Source organism: Carassius auratus, chromosome 22, assembly GCF_003368295.1.
Source record: "Carassius auratus strain Wakin chromosome 22, ASM336829v1, whole genome shotgun sequence".
Taxonomy (NCBI): domain Eukaryota; kingdom Metazoa; phylum Chordata; class Actinopteri; order Cypriniformes; family Cyprinidae; genus Carassius; species Carassius auratus.
Window position 1 is genome coordinate 15,033,225 of NC_039264.1, and position 22,826 is coordinate 15,056,050.

The 22,826-nt window shown below is 38.4% G+C and overlaps 1 long non-coding RNA gene across 1 annotated transcript; it reads left to right on the forward strand.

Moving 5' to 3' along the window:
- The first annotated feature begins 18,057 nt into the window (after positions 1–18,057).
- Positions 18,058–21,481, forward strand: LOC113039805 (uncharacterized). The gene is made up of 4 exons (XR_003275077.1): positions 18,058–18,108; positions 18,285–18,347; positions 18,522–18,611; positions 21,409–21,481. It is a non-coding gene; the product is annotated as an uncharacterized LOC113039805 (long non-coding RNA).
- Positions 21,482–22,826: the final 1,345 nt, after the last annotated feature.

Genomic DNA, 22,826 nt, shown 5'->3' on the forward strand with positions numbered 1-22,826 from the left:
AAGGAAAATGAGAAACAAGAGTCCAAAAAATTTGCTGAAGGCCACTGTCAAAGAAACCTGGGCTTCCATACCACCTCAGCAGTGCCAAACTGATCACCTCTATGCCACGCCAAATTGAGGCAGTATTTAAAGCAAAAGGAGCCCCTACCAAGTATTGAGTACATGTACAGTAAATGAACATACTTTCCAGAAGGAAAAAGTTTCAATTTTTTTATTGGTCTTATTAAGTATTCTATGAAGTATTCTAATTTGTTGTTATTGTTACAGTGAATTGGTGGGGTTTTGTTAATTGTGAGCAAAAATCATCACAATTAAAAGAACCAAAGACTTAAACTACTTCAGTCTGTGTGCATTGAATTTATTTAATACACGAGTTTCATAATTTGAGTTTAATTACTGAAATAAATTAACTTTTCCACAACTTAACTGAGATGCACCTATATATATATATATATATATATATATATATATATATATATATATATATATATATATATATATATACATACACACACACACACACACACACACACACACACAGTAGGTGGCCATCCAAAATAAGCTTTCTGCTGCCAGCAGTGCCATGGTGTCTGTACAGTGCATTTGCAGCTTTTGACCGCTGAGTGACGCTTTAACCACAAGTTATCAAACAAGCACATCAGGCACATTTTTGCAAAATAGCCTTCAGTTTTGCCTCTCTGATGTGTGTCCTGCAGTCAGGGAAAATTACAGAAAACACTGTAGTTAAAATATTTAACATTTTAAGTTATGTGCATTTCTTAGAACAAATTCAAGCAGGATACATGTCAAGCATATGAGCCTGTGCTTATATTTTCTCTAAGCTACACTATTATTTTAGACTTGACACATATGTGTGCAGTATTATTTATATAATATGAATTATGTGTTATATTATTCTAAAGAAATTTTGGTTTACTTTGCATCGGGACATTAAAAGTGGTAGTCTATTTTAGTGAGCTATAGGCTACATGGATTTATATACAAAATGTCAATATTGTCAAATATTAGGCCTATATTTTAATTTATATTTAAAAATTCCTTTAATAAAACAACATGTATTTTTGTCACACACATACTTTGTTATTTGTTACCTGTCTTTTGACCCATTATTTAGGTCTAATTAAAACACAAAAAGAATAAATTAAACCGGCACAATTTGGCTAAATCATTGAAACTATAAAGAATGGACTGATTAATAAAACGTCCTCACCTTTAAACTCAAGTTCTGTCATAATAATCAACAAAATGAACACAAAGTAAAAAAGAGCATGATTAATTGACAACTTCAGTGATTTTAAAGGGAGCCATCTTTACTTGCTTTCATATAATTTAAGTAAAAATTAATTAATTAATTAATTAATTAATTAATTGCAGCAGCATTCAAATGCAGGTGTGTATCATATTCCTTAAAATATCAGAGTGCAAGATTGCATTTATTCTTATTTGTATACATATTTTATCTTCATTACAAATCTTGTTTGGTTTTATTTTGGATAACTGCATGGTAAAAAATGATTTACTTTGTATTACATATGCAAAATGTGAATTATTCTTCATATTCAAGTGTTTGTGTGAAAATTATTAATGCACATGCATGACAGGGAGGCGCCCTCTCAATCACTTGATTTTTTTTGTCTAATATTAATGAGAAAAATAACTACAGAAAGCTTAAAATAAAATGATATTCTTAAATTTGGATCTCGTTATATTGAAGTACAAATCCAAACAACAGAAGCAACCAACACTCTCTAAGTGTTCATTCATTGAAAAGTATGCATTTTGTTTATTCACAGGCTATATGGTAGAAATATTTTAGTTCAAAACTTTAAGTGCCATGGTTTAAAAAAAAATCTTTATTTACTAGCGTTTCAGTTGTAATACTTTAAAATCCCATGCCATTTGTAATTTCACAGTATTTTCACTTCCTAAATTACTACCAGATGGCCTTATTTTATGACATCATTTATTTTATTTTATTGAATAATTGTAGCCTACATAAATGGGTGAAGCAAAATAAAAATGATAACTTTTTAACTGCAGGCAGATATAGGCCTATTTTTTTATTTATTATTTTTTTACTTGTTTAACCAGGAAGGTCCCGTTGAGATACAATATCTCTTCTCCAACCTGGTCTCACAGAATTCCGTGCAATGTCCACGGGTCCTTAACTCAAAATCCGTGAAGCTTTTTGGGGGCAATTCCGTGACGCGGCCACGGATTTAACTCCAACGCAAGTCAATGACACTGACCTTCCGTGGTCCACACACGGATACCCGTTTCAATGACGGAGTACTACAGAACTCGCTCAACGGACGTGCTTTCTCATTTGGAAACGCAACATCTGAAGTATCAAATGCCATAATGACGTTAACCCGACAGTTATTTTAGTTATTGCATTGTCCTGTCATCATAAAAATTCAGTTTGTTTCAGTTAGCCTAACCAAAGTCCCGTGATGGCACCACGGACCTCAACAACCTGACCTCACTCACTGGATGTTGTAATGTTGCTGGCTTGTTTAGGAACTTACAACTCTATGTCGACTCTGTTGCAATGGCATGTAATTAATTTGACATTTTGTCTTGTCCTGTCATCATAGAATCCAGTTTGATGGCGTTTTAAACACATATTGATCGCTTGGCTATAGTCAGAACTAAAATCTGTGGTACGAGCACGGAGTGAGTCTGTGCTGAGATCACGGATAACTCTTAACACAAGTCAATGGCACTCATCTTCCGTGGTCCACACACGGATGCTCGTTGTAGTGATGGAGTATAGATCTCACTCAATGGACGAGCTATTTCATCTGGAAACGCAACATTTGAAGTAGGCTATTTATTTTCCAACACCAAATACCATGACCAACCTGAATGTTATTGTAACTATTGCATTGTCCTGCCATCATACAAGTTCACTTTGATTCTGTTAGCCTAACTAAAATCTGTGATACGAGCACGGAGTGAGTCTGTGCTGAGATCACGGATAACTCCAACGCAAGTCAATGACACTCCTCTTCCGTGGTCCACACACGGATGCTCGTTTCAATAACGGAGTAACCTACAAATATCACCTAGTGGACATACTTTCTCATTTGGGAACGCAACATTTGAAGTATTTCTTTCCCAACATCTGTCGTCATAAAATCCAGTTTGATTAAGTTTTACACCTATTGCCTTCCTGGTCAGAACTAAAATCTGTGATAGGAGCACGGAGTGAGTCTGTGTTGAAACCACGGATAACTCTGATACATGCACTGGACGTTGCTTTCTTAATTATAATATGACAGGTAAAATTGATAGCCTGAATGCACTATAAGTTGCTTTGGATAAAAGCATCTGCTAAATGCATTAATTAAATTAAATTTTAATTTAATTTAATTTAATTTGAAATTGAGCATTTGAAATAGCCTTTTCACTTAGATTTATACATCATATTCAATGTTAACCTGACTGCCTATGTTGTTGCTGCCATTATAAAAATCCAGTTTGATTCTGTTAGCCTCACCAAAGTTCTGTCACTCATGTTTTAATGCGCTTGCTCATTTAAATTAAGTCTTCAGGTCGACTGTGTTATCCTACAATGGAGCCTAATTAACTTGACATTTGCCCTGTCATTGTAAAATCCAATTTGATCACGTTTTCCACTTAGCCTATAGGCCTATCTTTACATTAAAGGGAAATGCCTATCATTACCACGGATCTGGAATGGATCTGTGGTGGACCCACAGCCAACTTGGTCTCGTTCTATGCATTGCTTTTGTTGTTTGCTCATTTAGAAATGTGAAGACTGTCAGTGTATTCCATTGCTATTGCATTGTGCTAGTCATTAAGTCAGTTCGATCAAGTTTGCCTTCTTTTGATCAGCCTGGCCGAAGTTCCGTGATGGAGCCGTCTGTCATCGACACACAGATCCCCCAAGTTACAGCCTGATCTGGTAGGCCTATCTGGACATTGTGTTGTCTGCTCATTTAGAAACTTAAAGGCTTCATGTCGACTGGGCTTATAATGTAATTAATGTGAAATTATGCCTGCTGTAATAAAATCCAGTTTGATCATGTTTTGCAATCATTTATTTCAGTAGCCTAGGCTAAAAGAGAATCTATAGGCCTATGCGATCACAGATTCATCTGTGGGGGACACACGGACTAGGCCTACCTCAGGTCTCACTCAATTAATTATTTGTATTTTGTTTGCTAATTTTAAAATAATTAATAGTTCCATGGAGGACTATATTCTGATTAACTGAAATCCGTGTGATGGGCCTACAATTAATTTCAGCTCAGAATTGCAAAGTTGCACCATAGGTCCATGGAATTTAAATATCCAAAAATTACTGTTTTGTTGGGTAACAATATTAAATATTGTTAAACTGATATTACATTTCTAGGCCTAGGTTACTCCTGTTCTCATAAAATGTAGGCTTATTAGGCTTCTTTTTATTATGCAAACTAAAACAATTTATTTTTTACAATATGGTGTTTGCTTATCTAGCCTATTAAACAGCAAACAAATGTAGAGATAAAGACGCTAAATTAATTAATATCCAGAAAATTGTGTTGCCATTTCTGCGACGCGTCATATAGGCCTACTTCCTCATGCAGGCTACATCCCAGAATTGCGCCCTTTTCCTATTATTGCGGTCGACATTCACAGTCAGCAGATCGGTAAGTATTTCCAGCTTGTATGTGAACTCTTGATTCCTTCGAAGCACCACACTAAGACTAAGTTGCTATCAAAAGCCTACTTATCTTTTTATTATTTTTTAAATTTATTTTACATCAGTGTCGAAACTTAGTTAGTAATGGTGTTGTAATCAGGGTTCGAAATGAGGAGAATTTATTTTGGGATATTGGGGGGTGCCCGACAAATATATTTTAACAAAAAATGATTGTGAAAAATATTGGTATTTAGTGACGTTTTATATTTATAACAATTATTTATTTCCTAGCGAGAGGCAGCAATCACCGCAGCTGTTAGCCGAGTGAGTTCATGTAGGCTAGTGACAAATGGTCAAAAAGTGCTTTAGTTTTCGAGATACCCCTACCGGAGGTAGAACTAAACCCAACAATGTTTTTCTTCATCTCTAAGGTCTCCCATATATGAAATGGATTCTTGGCTAAAAATATTTTACTGCTAAGATTGTTAATTTAACAGATATTGTTATACACCACAAAACCAATAAAGGACTAAAATATAGCCTGTCCGTATGGGAGTTAAGGCATATAAACTAATGCAGATCAATCACACAAGCTCTGAGAGCTTTGAAACTTGACATGTTTGTAGTCAGGAAGTTGATTTAACTACTAGAAAAGACTGGATGTGAATATCTTGATGTATGGAATAAATAGACACATGTTAACATATATCTAAAATAAGCGGACATGCACAAATTTAATATCTATGCAGAATGTTTTCATTTACTTTGTGCTTGCTTTGCCTGGCATTATCATAGAAACACATATGATGGCTTGTTGGAAAGGTGGGGTTGTGCTGAATCCAGCAATACCAAATATGTAAATATATAATAAAAGAGAAGTGTTCTGTCACTCAATGTATGAGGTGTCCAAAATGAAAGAACGCTGGACAAAATAGCCTCAAGTCCAAATCACATTATCAGTGGTGTGAAGAATGTTGACAAATTCATGGTTACTGCAAAGTAACTTACATTAGGTAAGTGCTGATCTATATTTATGATACATTTAATAATGATACATTTCATAAGGCACAGTATACTATACAATTCATATGAACCACAGATCCAATTGAATCAGGTTAACATTGGAATGGAACACCTTTATTAAAATATCGTCACTGACGGGCAGAATCCTCGCATGTCCAAATTTTGTCTATTTTATATTTTTTCACAATTCAATGCTATTGGTCAAACCCCACGTGGTAAACAATCTAAAGTGTTGAAAATAGATTGAGAGCAAATCTCTTAACTCCATTGGACACTTCAACTGTCTGAGAATCCTCGTAACGCAATCTCTTCTTCACTCCGCGGCAGGAACTTCCACGGCATTTTGTGTCCTCGGGATTTAAAGTCGCAACGATTGAGAAATCCTCGTCGAGCAACACATAAAGCAAGCCTTAACTCTGATTTTATCTATTTTAAACTATGATATCAGTTATTGATGTATTTTAAATGTCTACTTATTACTAGGCAAGGCAAGGCAAGTTTATTTATATAGCACATTTCATACACAATGGTAATTCAAAGTGCTTTACATAAAATAAAGTAAAATAATCATGAATAAAAATAATAAAAATAAATACAAGCAATTTTAAAACGTTTAAAATTATGAAAAAAAACAACTTAACTAAAATGAATTTAAAAACAGTTAGAAAATGATTTTACATAAAAAACAGTGAAAATATAGTGCAATCAGTTCGGACATTGCACAATGCTCATTCAATAAATGCACAGCTAAACAGATGGGTTTTGAGTCTAGATTTAAATGTGACTATTGTTTTAGCACATCTGATCTCTTCTGGAAGCTGATTCCAACTGCAGGCGGCATAGTAACTAAAGGAGGACTCCCCTTGTTTTGTGTGAACCCTTGGTATTTCTAACTGACTTGATCCTAATGATCTGAGTTCTCTGTTAGGTTTATATTCAGTGAACATATCTGCAATATATTTCGGTCCTAGGTCATTTAGTGACTTATATACGAGTAAAAGTACTTTAAAATCAATCCTAAATGTAACTGGAAGCCAGTGTAAGGACCTGAGGACTGGGGTGATATGCTCAGATTTTCTGGTTCTAGTCAGAATCCTGGCAGCAGCGTTCTGGATGAGCTGCAGCTGTCTAATGGTCTTTTTGGGAAGGCCAGTGAGGAGCCCATTACAATAGTCCATCCTGCTGGTGATAAAGGCATGTACTAGTTTCTCCATGTCTTGGCTGGAAACAAAACATCTAATTCTTGCAATGTTTTTGAGATGATAGTATGCTGATTTAGCTACTGCTTTGACATGACTACTGAAACTCAGACCGGTCTCCAGAATCACACCAAGATTCCTGACATGATTTTTAGTTGTTTGACCCCTAGAGTCAAGGTATGCTTTCACCTTGAACACTTCATGTTTGTTTCCAAATGCAATGACTTCAGTTTTTTCCTTGTTTAGCTGAAGAAAGCTCTGGCACATCCAACTATTAATTTTATCAATGCATTGGCAGAGGGAGTCAATAGGCGGATCTTTTGTGACGTCATTGTTTATGTTTGTCGCGTTGCATCATGGGAATCGTGTGGCAGGAAACACCGCTAGATACCTGTAATTTGATTGTTTTGCACGTTTGGAGGAGGATTTAGAGAAGAGGATGGTTCACTCTTGCTGTGTGGTCGATTGTACGGTTAGTTGGGGGCCTGATAAAAAGTTTTTTCGAATTCCCTCCGAAAAGGATAGCGAAAAATGAAAGAAATGGTTGCTTGCAATTAGGCGATTGAACCTGGACGTTCCGAAGAAAGCCTGCAGCTTCTGATCGAGTTTGTGAGGCACATTTTGTTCATGGTAAGTCTTAGTGATGTATTTATAGAAGATTGAATAAAAATAAATAAAACTGAGTCAAATCAACCGAGTCATATGTTTACTTTTCGCGTTATGATTCAGTTGTCCCAAACCGCGATCCACAGCACCCAGACTATGTTCCTCACATCATTCTGTAGCTGTGCTTTGCTGCAAGCCTCACTAGTACATGCAGCATTTGTAAGTCCTATCCTGACAGCTGCTTCTACTTTAAACATTAAAGCTGCTACACGACTGCATGTTTCTCCAAGACTGGATTTGAAAGAAGGAGAAATGTGTAAGCTGTGATATACAATTTTTCACCATTAGTACAGACGCCATTGAAAGTCTCACACTGAAAACAATTGAATTGGTACAACAGTCACTACATTTTCAGTAAATAAATAAGTAAATAAGAACACTGATCAATGCAGACTTAACCGGCTCTGCAGTCGCAGTGAGCAGTGATTATTTCGCCGTTCTCTTTGGCGATCACCCACGGGAGATGCGAATCATGCTGTGACTCTGCTTGGCCAAGTCTAACCTCTGCTTTTAGCATGATCACTGCTTTCTGTTTGGCAGAAAAGATTGGCCCAACTTTTCGAGAAACAAAATAATCATAGGCCTTCAGACTTTTGAAAGCATTTAATTTTTCATGAGTGAAGGGTCCAGGGGTTTCTATTAAATAAGAATAAATGTCTCCCCAGCAGATTGGTGGCCAAGACACGGGCGAGTCGGACCAACGTTTTTTGTCATCCCAGATCTCATATGGGCTTTGAATAACTTCGATTTTGTCACTAATACAAATTTTGAGCTTCTCTCCAAACCTCCTCCGGTCTTCAGATGTTAAAGTGCTTATATATTGAGGATTTTGCCCGCTAAAGGCCCGTTCACACCAAGCACGATAACTATAAAGATAACGATAAAGATATAGTTCTAAAAATCGTTCTCAATATTAAAGAATAGCCATAACTATAACGATAAAGGCACAGAGAAACGATATCGTTGGAATCACTTTCAGAAAGATTTTTCCCCCGTGATTAACGATAAAACATTGCCAACCAATCAGAATCAATCCTTCTGTAATGAGCTCGAGAATTTAAAGCAGCAGACGTGCGGCGTCCGCTTAAAATACACAGACAATATCGTTCGCTGGTGTGGACGCTAATATCGTTATCTTTATAGTTATCTTTATAGTTATCGTGCTTGGTGTGAACGGGCCTTAACTCACTTGAAAGTGCTCGTTGCGTCTTTACAGCCCGCCATACTGTTTGTTTTGTTGCCACACAACCACTCGCGTATGCGTACAAAGATGTCATCAAATATCCTCCTATTGGGCTGTAGTAATTTGGAGATAAGGCTAGGTAAATCTGGGTATCATCAGCATAGCTGTGATAGGCAATTTGGTTCTTTCTGATTATTTGACTTAGTGGAAGCATATACAGGCTAAACAAGAGCGGTGCAAGGATTGACCCTTGTGGCACTCCACATGTCATGGACGTCCACTTAGACTTATGCTCTCCTAGACTCACATAATAGCCTCTCCCTTCTAAGTATGTCCTGAACCATTTGAGTACCATCCCAGAAAGCCCGACCCAGTTTTCCAGTCTCTGTAGAAGTATGTTATGATCGATAGTACTAGGGTTATTATTACTAGGCTTATTATACATGTGCATTGAAGTTTTAAAATGTATCTAATTTCTAATTCTACTTGTATTGAATTAAATGTTTTGGATACCAGCATTAAATTATTGTTTTTATTATTATTTTACTGACTCAAAGTTGGCACTGTGCATGTAAAATGCCCCAAGTAGGCTAACAGGTTTTATTTATGGGAGAAAAAAGTCTGTCTACTGGCGCCAAGTAAGCCTATCTTTGCATAACTCTGTTTTTTTTTTTTTTTTATTTCTTACAATAACGAATGAAAATCGTTAGGTAAGATACATTTGAGTAGGCTTGTTTTGTTAAAAATCCATAGCTGTAATGCTTCGGTAATGCTCCACAAATGCTCAATGATTCAGCCTTTCAAACATACAATGACCTGGGTGACTGTGTCTGGAAAAAGATCGCAACTTTAATGGGAAAGGAAGGTAACAGCTGTGTCGTTATAGTTTTTGATAGATATGACCACCAACACTCAATCAAAGATCTTGAAAGACAAAGAAGAGGCACCAAGATGGGCATCCTAGCACCAACCTGGATGAGCTGAGGTGTCAGCAGCAAATCTACCCCCAACAGAAGATGGCTTCCAGCAACATGTGCTGAGAGCCGTGTACCAAACAGCAGTGTGGCATCACAGCCACCTGGCCAAAACTCTTCTCTGGAACCCAGTTGGTAGAGGATGGAGGCTCAGAGAAGGTGGCTGCATTCAATCTGTGATGTTCCAGAAGGCACCAGCACCTAAAGGAGTTAGAGACCTCACCCACCTCTACTGTAAAGATGGAAACTGTGCCGATGCCACCAAATGCCAGTGTCTTTCTGTGGGCTTGACCTGCACCAGGTTTTGCTCTTGCCCTGACTGTCCAAATATGACCCACTTTGTCACTGATGACAATGTGGATGAGTGGTGTGTTGCAGTTGTAACATCATGGGGGGTTGACCCCAAAATGTTTCAAGAGGGTCTGGCTGCAGGCTTGTACTTGCACTCTCAGACTTGCACACTCAGACATTTGCACTTCCGCTAGTGACATCACTTGCAGTCTTTATTTTGTTTATTTTTTTTTATTACTTTTCGTTTGAATTTCCCAACATTTTATAAAGCCAGGTGGTGAAGACAAGAAAAAAGAAACTAAATTACAATGTCACTTGCAATTGCTACTTGAACTCTCCGCTACCTGTGACATCACTTGCAATCAACACAAATCGTGCATGTTGCCACTGGAGACAAGACGCTGTGGTGGTGATTAAATTATTAAAACTAATTTAGTACTATAACGTACAGGGTCCTGCAAGAAAAAGACAAGATCAGCAAATCCATGGCCAGAACACCAGAATATGAACATTTGCACAAAGTCTCTAGCTAAGCGTAGAAAAAAAACACTTAACATGGCTTAATATATTAAGATGCTATTAAAATATCAAATTAAATGTACAGTTTATTAATATAAGGAATATGTATATAGTATTTTCCTCACATACCGCAAAATGTGGCATAATGAACATAGATCATAGATGAGAAAGGCCAAACTCATGCTTCTCTACTTTATTAAAATACATAACTAATATGTACAGGCAAGCAGGTGAGCCCAGAATAAACGCAACACGCAAAGTTTCACATTAAGCATTTTTCCGTATAGAATAAACTGTCTACAACTTTTTTAAATCACTGTCTTTGTCCATTAACCTACATTATGTGTTTTATTTATAATGATTTTCTATAGGAGGAAAACGTTTAATGTACAATTTAACGCACTGCGCTCTGTACTCGTCTGCTTGCCTGTACGGAGTTGATCCTTTTAAAATCACATGCATAATGCCCGTTCATATTTGCTGGTCTGTATATACTTAGAGTCAACAACAAGACATATAGGCTAGCCTAGGCCTACTAATTTTTCTTTATCATCTTAGTCTGTTATTAGGCCACATTAAGCGTTATGTTGTATGGGAGGACAAAGTTTGCACATTGTGTTCATAGCCATCTGCGTGCCTTGTAGTACATTGAATAATAACTATATATCGAATTTGGTCTTTTAATTGAACTTAATGTGTCTGAATACATTATGCCATATTAAGTGTTAGGTTTTTTCTACAGGAGGAAAACGCTTAACGAAAGACGTGCACTGCGTTCATATTCTGCTGTTCTGTGGCCAAGGTCTGTGCTTGTCTTTTTCTTGCAGGACCCTGTACGTTATAGTACTAAATTAGTTTTAATCGTTTAATCACAACCACAGCGTCTTGTCTCCACTGGCAACATGCAAGATTTGTGTTGATTGCAAGTGAAGTCACAGGTAGCGGAGAGTGCAAGTAGCGATTGCAATTGATATTGTAATTTAGTTTATTTTTTCTAGTCTTCGCCACATGGAAACTGTTATAAAATGTTGGGAAATTCAAACAAAAAGTTATCAATAAATAGAACAAAATAAAAGAAAAAGACTGCAAGTGACGTCGCTAGCAGAAGCAGTGTCTGAGAGTGCAAGAGCAAGTCTGCAGCCAGACCCTTCTCCAATGGTTACCAAAAGCAGTTGATGTTCCAAATGGTTGCTGCTAGAAAATAAACTAAACAGCCTGAGAAGACAGGGCTCATTTCCCCAAAGAGTTTGTTTCTTTAGTTAGATTGCCATTTGTTTTATTTAAGACAGTAATTTAAGTTTTATTGTGTGAAGTTAAGTTATAGTTTTATTAAAAAGTTAATTAAGTTAAAACTCCTGGTCTCCTGTTTGTGCTATGGTAAGGTGTTATCTTTCGATTTCAATCTTTGTTTCCATATAGTACAAGGTGCCATATTAAATATTTTTTGATGTCTCTTATATTTGAATTTCTCAACATTCTTCTCACCACTGATAATGAATGGGTTTGGACTCAATTATGTCAGTGTTCCATTTTCATTCATTTTGGACACCTCATACATTGAGTGACAGAACACTTCTCTTTTATTATATATTTACATATTTGGTATTGCTGGATTCAGCACAACCCCACCTTTCCAACAAGCCATCACATGTGTTTCTATGATAATGCCAGGCAAAGCAAGCACAAAGTAAATTAAAACATTCTGCATAGATATTAAATTTGTGTATGTCCGCTTATTTTAGATATGTGTTTACATGTGTCTATTTATTCCATACATCAAGATATTCACATCCAGTCTTTTCTAGTAGTTAAATCAACTTCCTGACTACAAACATGTCAAGTTTCAAAGCTCTCAGAGCTTGTGTGATTGATCTGCATTAGTTTATATGCCTTAACTCCCATACGGACAGGCTATATTTTAGTCCTTTATTGGTTTTGTGGTGTATAACAATATCTGTTAAATTAACAATCTTAGCAGTAAAATATTTTTAGCCAAGAATCCATTTCATATATGGGAGACCTTAGAGATGAGGAAAAACATTGTTGGGTTTAGTTCTACCTCCGGTAGGGGTCTCTCGAAAATTCAGGGGCATTGTCACTAGCCTAATGTACAGTATCGCAGATTGTTGTTGTGGTGCTCCCGTACTGTACACGTACTGTAGCTGAACGCGGAAAAACGAAACCTCACAAAGAGTGAAATCCTGAATAAAAATCCTGTAAGTTTCGTCGATTATTTTTATATCTCCATAATTGCTTATAGTAAAATATTAGTATTTCAAGTTCAAGTTGCATTAATAGATACCCAGTGTAATGATAAGAAGAGTAGCCTACGTTTGTCAACGTTTTGTGCTAGCTGTAGTCATGTTAGAATAAACGTGTCCCTAAAGATTTTAGTTAAGGTTATGGATTAACTACTTTGAAACAAAGTAAACCATCTAATGTAGGTACAGTCTTTTCAGACATCATTATTATTCAATTCAGCGGCCAGTTGTTTTAAATTAAATTTAATGTAATAACAGGGATGAGAAATGCCATTTGTATTTGAATGTGCATGGTGCTGCCATAATGAGTACACCTGGTGGATTTAGAGTTAACTTCCTTGCTCAAGTACAGAATGGCCTGTTATTCACTTTGTCATGTCAGGGATTAGATTTATATGGGTGCTGTAACTTTGTTGCTCCAGAGTTAGAGGGTTACCTGTTACTTCTCCAAACACCACTACAATACTGGGCCTAGCCCAAACCATGAAAAAAATCTTCAGAATTTTTAATAATTTAATAATTAAATTTTAGGGGACCCCCCCCCCCCCCCCAAGAGTCCTCCTAATCATTTCGAACCCTGGTTATAAGTATGTAAACTCTGTCTCAGAGTTGTCTCTTGTTAGCTACAGCTAGCTTTGATTGTGCAGGTTTAGCTAATTTAGCAGGTTTGGGTTTTTAAATCAGTTGCCAATTTTTGTTTACAGATGCCATCATAAATGTTAAAATATGTGTGTCGAAATGCAGTGCATCGCGTTCCTCTATGTGTTACTGTAGGCCTAATACTGGTACTGGTAGCATACTGGTAAAATCGAGGACATCCACATGCCCTGTGCAAGCCACATCTAAAATCTTAGGTCATTGCGATGAGTGGTCAGTAAGATATGCGATGGACACATACATACTCACAGACAGACATTTCTTGCTTTATAGATAGATAGATAAATAGATAGATAGATTGATTGATTCAAGAGTTTATGAAGCAATTTGTCGGTTCACAAGAAAATTATATTCATGTCGTCAAGTGGATGTGGTATCTTATATTCTATTCTCTGCAATGTTTTGATTAGGATGTAACTAATTTTTACTATAATATATCTAATATGTCCTAATGAATGTAGAAATGTTTGTTCTAATGGTCATTCTAATAATGTTTTCTGTCTGTTACAGATACAAGACAGCTTTACAAAAAAAGGCACTTTTAAGAGCCATTCTGTCACATTTTTTCTGTTTCTCTGTTTCTCACTGTCTCTTTCTTGTTTCTCTCTCACACACACCCACACTCTCACACACATTCACTCACTCATACTCTCTTTCTTTCATTATTGAATTATTTCATACAGTAAGTATCCCAATTTTTTTATTTTCTACAAAGCACAAGTTTAGATATATTAAAGATAGTCTTGTATTTTGTTTCATTATAATGATATATGATTAGCATATTTGATGTAGGAACAGCAAGTCACATAGTGTAATACTAGAGACCCTGGATTGGTCACACATATCAGTCGCAACATAGCTGAAATTTTGTTTATTACATGATAATTGTAAGATAATTGAAGTGGAAAGACTGAAAGTGTTTTACGGAAATCTTCAAAACTCTTGACAGTTAAGGAATTTGTATTTTTCTTGTTTATGGTTTACAGGATAACAAAAGCATGGCTGGTGGAGGGTTGAAGAAGTCGTGCCCTACATGCCAGGAAAAAATATTTAATGGATGTTAGGTCTGCCCCATGTGCAAGACAGCACAGCCGCAACATCTAAGGCTGAAAAAGAAAATTGAAAAATTCAAGATGGAAAAGGAGTCTTGGGTGGCTAAGAAAAAGAAAAATCAAATAACATCTAATTTAATGGATGATGCCGTGATTTTGGTAAGTAACCTGTGCTACATTTCCATAGTACTTATGTGGCTTCAAAATGACCTTGGTCCAGGTGGTGACACAGGTGGTGTGGATGATTTTGGAGTGGGGATTGGGGTTTAGTGAGAGAGTGTTACATTATAACTTACTATTCTGAAACTTTAGACTTCTGCTTTAGATGTACTCACATAGAGTCTGAAGTTGATTAGCACATCAGGTTAGCACATATTTTCAATTGCACATTGTATGGAACTTTTAATGGAGGTGATTGGTTGATCAGTTTTTAGCATCTTAACTTTAAACTATTATCATTGGAAAAGTTTAAAGAAACAGGCCAGAAACAGCCAGGATCACCTACAGTATGTGATAGCCCACAGTTCTGTAACATACCGTAATTCCTCAAATAAAAGCCGGGGCCTTTATTTACCTGAACTGCAGAAGGTAACAGGCTTTTATTTGAAGCCGGCTTTTATTAGAGGCAGGCCTTTATTTCCAATTCGATTTTTGATAAGTAATTGTTTTAAATAACCCGTTTTAAATTATAGTGATATAATAAGTGATAGTGTTCCAGTGGACAGAGATCATAACATTAGCACAGAATCAGTTCAGAATCAATCACCAAAAGAATCAGTTCGGTTCAGATGCTCTGTGTGTCGGTCTGCTTCACGCTGAATCACACATGCGCAGTATCATCAGCTCCTCGGTTCTGTCGACACGTCCGACAGAAACGGTGTACTGGTGATCCGAAAACCGATGCAAACGGTTATCGACTCGAGAACGAGAAACGCTCCAGCAGTGGGCGTGTACATTCGTTATCTGGTTCTGCTGCACAAATTTTCCCCCGGCCTTTATTTAAGAACGGCCTTTATTTGTCAGTGTTGACCATGCACCCAGGCACTATAAGAGGCCCGGCATTTATTTGACTACCGGTTTTTATTTAAGGAATTACGGTATGTCAAAGCTCTCCATATCATCCACAGTTCACTCTTCCCTACTGAGTGGTTCATGCAACAAGCGCCTTTATGTTAGTTCATAGCGTTCAGTTGCGTCTTCTTCTTCTTCGAGTCTGTTGCAATCTCAGATGTCGTTTTGTCACTATCTGGTGCAGGTCACAGCTGATGGTGTCAGTTCAGCCAGGTCCTGGGGGGGGGGCTTCACAGCTGCATTTCTCTTCTGTCTGGTGGTCCAATGCTTTCATAAGTGCTTTGCACCTCTCCTGTTCCACTCGTAGTCTGTTGAGGGTCTTCCAGGTTAGCCTCCCTGGTGGGACATTCAGTAGGGGTGATTGCTGTCTCCATCCAGTCCTGGGCTTGTGTATTTAGCTGGTTCCATTCATCTTTCCAGATGTTGTCCATGATGTTTCTTTGATTGTCTGGAGGTGGGACTGTCTGCAGGAAACTGGATCTGGATTTCAATCGTGGTGGAGGTGCTGTGTGTCAGTGAAGGGGTGCCTGGTGTCAATCTCTTGTGCTCTCCACTCGTCTTGGGCGACAATGGATAATCTTATGTGGGGGTCAGGGGTGGGGGGGAGCAATGCCAGCTAGGGTATAGAGGCACGGGACTGGCGTTGTCTTTATGCATCCCGTGATAATGCGGCAGGTGTTGTTGAGGGCTGTGTCAAACAGTTTGGTGTGGTGGGAACAGCTCCAGTTTGAGCACCCGTATTCAGCTGTGAGGAAGCACTGACTGGGCCCTTAACCAAGATATGCTGCTACCATCCGACCACGTTTCTGAGTGAGATTCTGTCATTGCACAGAATATGATGTGTATGAGTAAGTGAATGTGATGTGTGGTAGACCAAAAACTTGTAACCAATCTCTTAGTAGGGCTCTTTACATGAAGTTGCGCTAGGAGGGTTATAGTTTCAATTCAGTCATGCTCTGTAGAACAGTATAAGCCAGACGAGAATAATACCCCTACTATGCTACTGTACTTACACGTTCATGCATGTATCATGCACATGAAGTAGACAGGCACACCAAACCCACCCACATATACTCAAACCTTTCCCACATCCCCAATGTATCATCTGTTATATATATCAGCTTATGTACAGTATACACCAGCTCTTCCATAAGTTAAAAAGTGTGCATCTGAGTTGCATCTGAAACATACTGTTGTGGAGCTGGTGTCTGTTAGACATAACACTGGCACAGTTTAACGTAGACATAAAGCAGTTATTATTGTTTTTAGAGTATGTTTTTTTTTTTTTTTTCAGATTGAGAAACTGAATGCAGTGGGCTGGAGGCCCATGCTTTTTCTTGAGTACCCCAACAAGGAGGTCAAGATGCTGCTGCCAGAGGGGCTCGAATTAAGTTCGGGAGAGAATATATGTCTTAATAACATGAACGCAATCTACAGCATGATAGTTCAAGGTGATTCCACATTTACTGTGCATTATAACATCTTTAAACAATCCAAATGATTAAAAATTTAGGACACTGTAAAAACTAAATGACATCAAAAACTAAATTCAAGTATTATGAGAGATTTTGGTTTACTTTGCATCACTCCTACCTTTCACATTTTGGCCTAATTACATATTGTACATCCTTTGCGTTGCTTGTATTCTATTAGGAAAGACAGTGCCAGCAGACCCTTCTAGCAACCAGGCCTCAACCAGTAATCTGCAACTGGGTCCAGAAGAGGAGACCATTGTTGTTTTAAATTTAGAGTCCATTCAAGACCCTCCACCACAACAAGGTGTGCTTATTATAGCTTTATTGTTATCGTTCATATTTTTATGAGAATGTTCTTTACCAGCATATTATTATCATTATTGTAGTATATTATTATCATTGTATATTCTGTGTGTACACCTTTTACAAAGACTCTCCTTTAAGCGAGCCCTGCCACCACCACCAACGAGGGGGCAGAGATTCGCACTGAGCCTGACTTTGCGTTGTGAATTTTAGTCTTAGAAGTGTTTAAGTGTAAATTAAGGAAGCTTGACAGGTTGGATCAGAGGCTCAGATAGCTGGTTTATTACAGAGTTGTAATACAGCAGGATACAGACTTAAGTGGAATAGTCTAAAGTATAGGTGGTTGATGGAGCCGTCTCTCTAGAGAAGCTCTCCTCGGCAGTCGAATTGTCTTCTCACCGAACCAAAAGGTCCAGTGTTATACAAAAAAAGATAGTCATAAATAATCACAACAGCAGGTGCCAGAACAGAAAGATCTAGAAAAGGGTCCCCATTGATAAGGCATAGGCCAATGCTACGTCTGACCCAAAGTCCCAACAAGTGACGATTATAGCAGCACAATTCGGTGTGCTTAACCTAGTTATTTGCTCTTCAACTTTTGGTGCCTTCTTTGACATTTTTGCAGAATGAGCTTGAGCAGCCATACATCTATATCTGACCTTCTTGTATATTGTATATTCTGTGTCAAAACTTTAGAGGAGGCTCTTCTGTCAACCAGCCCTGCCACCAACACCAACGAGGGGGCACAGACTGAGACAGGTAACCCAAAGTCCCACCAATTGGCGATGATAGCACCACAATTCAGTGTGCTTAGCCTAATTATTTGCTCTTCAACCTTTGGTGCCTCCTTTGACATTTTTGTAGAAAGAGTTTGAGCAGCCACATGTCTATATCTGACCTTCTTGTATATTGTATATTCTGTGTCAAAACTTTAGAGGAGGCTCTTCTGTCAACCAGCCCTGCCACCAACACCAACGAGGGGGCACAGACTGAGACAGGTAACCCAAAGTCCCAACAAGTGGCGATGATAGCAGCACAATTCGGTGTGCTTAGCTTAGTTATTTGCTCTTCAACTTTTGGTGCCTTCTTTGACATTTTTGTAGAATGAGCTTGAGCAGCCACACGTCTATATCTGACCTTCTTGTATATTTTTTTCTGTGTCTAAACTTTAGAGGAGGCTCTTCTGTCAACCAGCCCTGCCACCAACACCAACGAGGGGCTAAAAAAGGACAAAACCCCCAAAAGACGCCAAAGGACAAAAGGTGTACCTAATCAACTCCAAGCTGATATTCTGCCATATTTCATTTTACAGTTTTTTTCAGTCGCTAACAGGCATTTGTCCAAGCAGTTGTCACATTTTCAAAACTCTAAACACAATTAGCACAGCATCTGTCTATTGTGGCCATACCATTCACACATTTCATGTCGTTTTCACACAATATGGAGTCATTGAACACATTTCCACAATGCTTACATTTTCTGAACAAACAAGCTATACCTCCCAACAAAATTATGGATCATTTTTGTAGTATTTACTAATGTTAACACACAACATCCCACAATAGCAAAAACAATGTTCCAAACCTTAGATACAGTATAAAAACCTCTGCTTCTGCAATGATATCAGTTCAAAAACAATATAGCTGATTTATGTTGTGTAAATTGGGCCAACCACAGCTGATTCCAATCTGGCTTAGACTCAATGGCAGGGGTTATTTTTTTCTATTACATTGACACTTATACAATAAAAGGAGGACTTTGAAGAGTGATATTTTTGGAAACAGAAACAGAAAAAGACAAACACTGTAATGTATGGACGAGGAAGAGTAAGAGCAAGGGGCCCAGTGAGAGGAGCAGGAGCAGTGAGAGATGCAGTGAGAGGAGCAGGAGCAGTGAGAGATGCAGTGAGAGATGCAGTGAGAGGAGCAGGAGCAGTGAGAGATGCAGTGAGAGGAGCAGGAGCAGTGAGAGATGCAGTGAGAGGAGCAGGAGCAGTGAGAGATGCAGTGAGAGGAGCAGGCCCAGTGAGAGGAGCAGTGAGAGATGCAGTGAGAGGAGCAGGAGCAGTGAGAGGAGCAGTGAGAGGAGCAGGCCCAGTGAGAGGAGCAGTGAGAGATGCAGTGAGAGGAGCAGGAGCAGTGAGAGATGCAGTGAGAAGGGCAGTGAGAGGAGCAGGAGCAGTGAGAGGAGCAGTGAGAGATGCAGTGAGAGGAGCAGGCCCAGTGAGAGGAGCAGTGAGAGATGCAGTGAGAGGAGCAGGAGCAGTGAGAGATGCAGTGAGAGGAGCAGGCCCAGTGAGAGGAGCAGTGAGAGATGCAGTGAGAGGAGCAGGAGCAGTGAGAGATGCAGTGAGAAGGGCAGTGAGAGGAGCAGTGAGAGATGCAGTGAGAGGAGCAGGAGCAGTGTGAGGAGGAATGAGAGATGCAGTGAGAGGAGCAGGCCCAGTGAGAGGAGCAGTGAGAGATGCAGTGAGAGGAGCAGGAGCAGTGAGAGATGCAGTGAGAAGGGCAGTGAGAGGAGCAGGCCCAGTGAGAGGAGCAGTGAGAGATGCAGTGAGAGGAGCAGGAGCAGTGTGAGGAGGAATGAGAGATGCAGTGAGAGGAGCAGGCCCAGTGAGAGGAGCAGTGAGAGATGCAGTGAGAGGAGCAGTGAGAGATGCAGTGAGAGGAGCAGGAGCAGTGAGAGATGCAGTGAGAGGAGCGGGAGCAGTGAGAGATGCAGTGAGAGGAGCAGGAGCAGTGAGAGATGCAGTGAGAAGGGCAGTGAGAGGAGCAGTGAGAGATGCAGTGAGAGGAGCAGGAGCAGTGTGAGGAGGAATGAGAGATGCAGTGAGAGGAGCAGGCCCAGTGAGAGGAGCAGTGAGAGATGCAGTGAGAGGAGCAGGAGCAGTGAGAGATGCAGTGAGAAGGGCAGTGAGAGGAGCAGGCCCAGTGAGAGGAGCAGTGAGAGATGCAGTGAGAGGAGCAGGAGCAGTGTGAGGAGGAATGAGAGATGCAGTGAGAGGAGCAGGCCCAGTGAGAGGAGCAGTGAGAGATGCAGTGAGAGGAGCAGTGAGAGATGCAGTGAGAGGAGCAGGAGCAGTGAGAGATGCAGTGAGAGGAGCAGTGAGAGATGCAGGAGCAGTGAGAGGAGCAGGAGCAGTGAGAGATTGTTTTTTATTTTTTTGCTTTATTTTTTAGGGCTTTTTGCTGTTGTTTTTTTGTTCAGAATGCTCTTATGTGTGATATTTTGTTCACTGTAAGCAATACTGTCAAACCTTTTCTGTTCTATCACACTGTGTTTCTACTGTACCTCCTGCAGTAAACAGTAAAGGAAAAAAAATAGCTTTTTACTGGAATGCTTTTGAATGTGAACATTACTATTCATTTGGACATACAGTTCCTAACCAAGAAATTTAGTGTAAAACAGTGAATTGCATGTTTTGCATGCAAATACCTGTAAAACTGAGACTGAAAAGTCTATGCAGTTTTTGTAATGTCAACAAAAGCCAGTATTCTGAAACCTGGTGTACTTTGATTGACTGCATGTACCTTTTGAGGTGAAAACAAGTGTTATTCTTTGACAGAATAATTTAATTTTGAGTCAGATTTCCAGTGTTTTGGTAAAGTTGGTGTGTGCAGAGAAAGATGTGTTCTATTTTGAAATGAAGATTTAGTATATATTTAACAAAATGTGTTTTTGAGAAGAAAATTATCCATTTGGCCAATTGTGTTTTGTAGGTGTGAGTCTGTGTTAAGAGTTTAGAAAAAGTATCTGAAGTATGGTTAAGCGCTTGTTAGCGATTGAAAAAAACTGTAATCCCATTACGTGTTACTTACTTCACTTGCTATGCAGGTCTCCTTTATAACATTAACATTATTGATTTAGTTCATTTACATGTGAATTGTACGCACAATATCAGTATAAATGTGTGATGTCAAACATACCCCTCCCTCTTTACGGAGTTACAGGTCACAACAAATACATGTAATCTGTAGACTGTGGGATATACTTTTGTTTTCTTTTTTGTATGTTAACAATTGGATTAACATTTCACTATTTGCTTATGTTTCTAAACAGTTTCTAAAAAAGAAAAGGATTGTCCACACAACAGCCAGGAGGTGCACGCATATAGATGCGTGATCAAAACTAGAAAGAGAAAGGTTATTCCCATACACAATACAATTGCAAAGAAAACATTGGATGATTTACCAATACTGATTGATCACTTGTTTTAATTGATAATTTCACTAATTGGCTAATGGCAGTAATTTAAAATTTGTATCAGTAATCCTACCAGATACTGTATTTGTTTATGTTGGTGTTTATGTTAAAAATTTACCTTGTCATACCCGACAAGACATCAGAAATAACTCACCCCCACATTCAGTATTCTCAGTGTGAAAAAAAAAATCAAGCCATGTTGTGTTATTGTTAGAGATTCTACCAACCCCAGAATGTTTGTCTGGAGTTTTTGTCTACTTTATGGTGACTGGGCTGCGTAAAATGACTGGAATGTTTTACAGCTCATGAAGGGAATGGGAAGTGAGTGGACCATGAGGAGATATTAGCTGAACATTACAAAAAGTCTTATGTGTTAACAAAACGCTCTGAATCGCTAATACTACCTTTAAGTGTAACAAAATGAAATGTTAAGTTGAGAGCAATGTTTATCTTAAGCAAGGCACCCATTTTCTATGTCTTTGTTTGCCTTCCCAGGGGAAGATGGAGAAATTGATAGATTGGCTCCCCTGCAAACTGTGGTGTGTTGGTTGTCTTTCAGACCAGATACTCACAATTATCCACAAAATGACGGTGTTCCAGCAGACATACACATAACTTACAACAAACATACTGTAGGCTACATGTACACACATACAGTATCTCACAGAATTGAGTAAACCCATCACATTTTTGTACATTTGGATGTGCACAGTATGTGTTTGGGAACTGGTGGTGTTCTCTGGAGTGATTGTAAGTTATAAACTATTGTTGATGCAGAAATTTGGTTATTTTTTGTAATGTTATGCACACCATAATCCATGCTTGCATATCTGTTTGATTTTATTACTGCTATCTTAATATTGTTTTTGTTCATTTATGACATTTATGACTTTTTATTCATTTGCATTCTGAAGTAGTAAATATGGTTACTTGAGATATTGATGCTGTAACATTTTGTAAATTTAGAGTGTCGGGTGCCAGTTTTTATATTTCCATACTGTGGATTATTCAGATATTTTATTAGTCGTTACATTGTGCATATTTATGTTCTAATTATTTTTGACTAGCTGTCCCCTTGCTAACTAAACACCATTGTCTGTTTTTCCATATACACCAAATTTTGTCACAATTGGTTCCATTTTAGATACAAATTCACCAATGTTTTTAATTGGTATTATGACATTGGTTAATCTAAATGTCCCTCCTCTACAATACCAAATCAAACTGTAATACAGGTTGCAATGTAAACATTACAGCTTTGATTATCAAGTGAT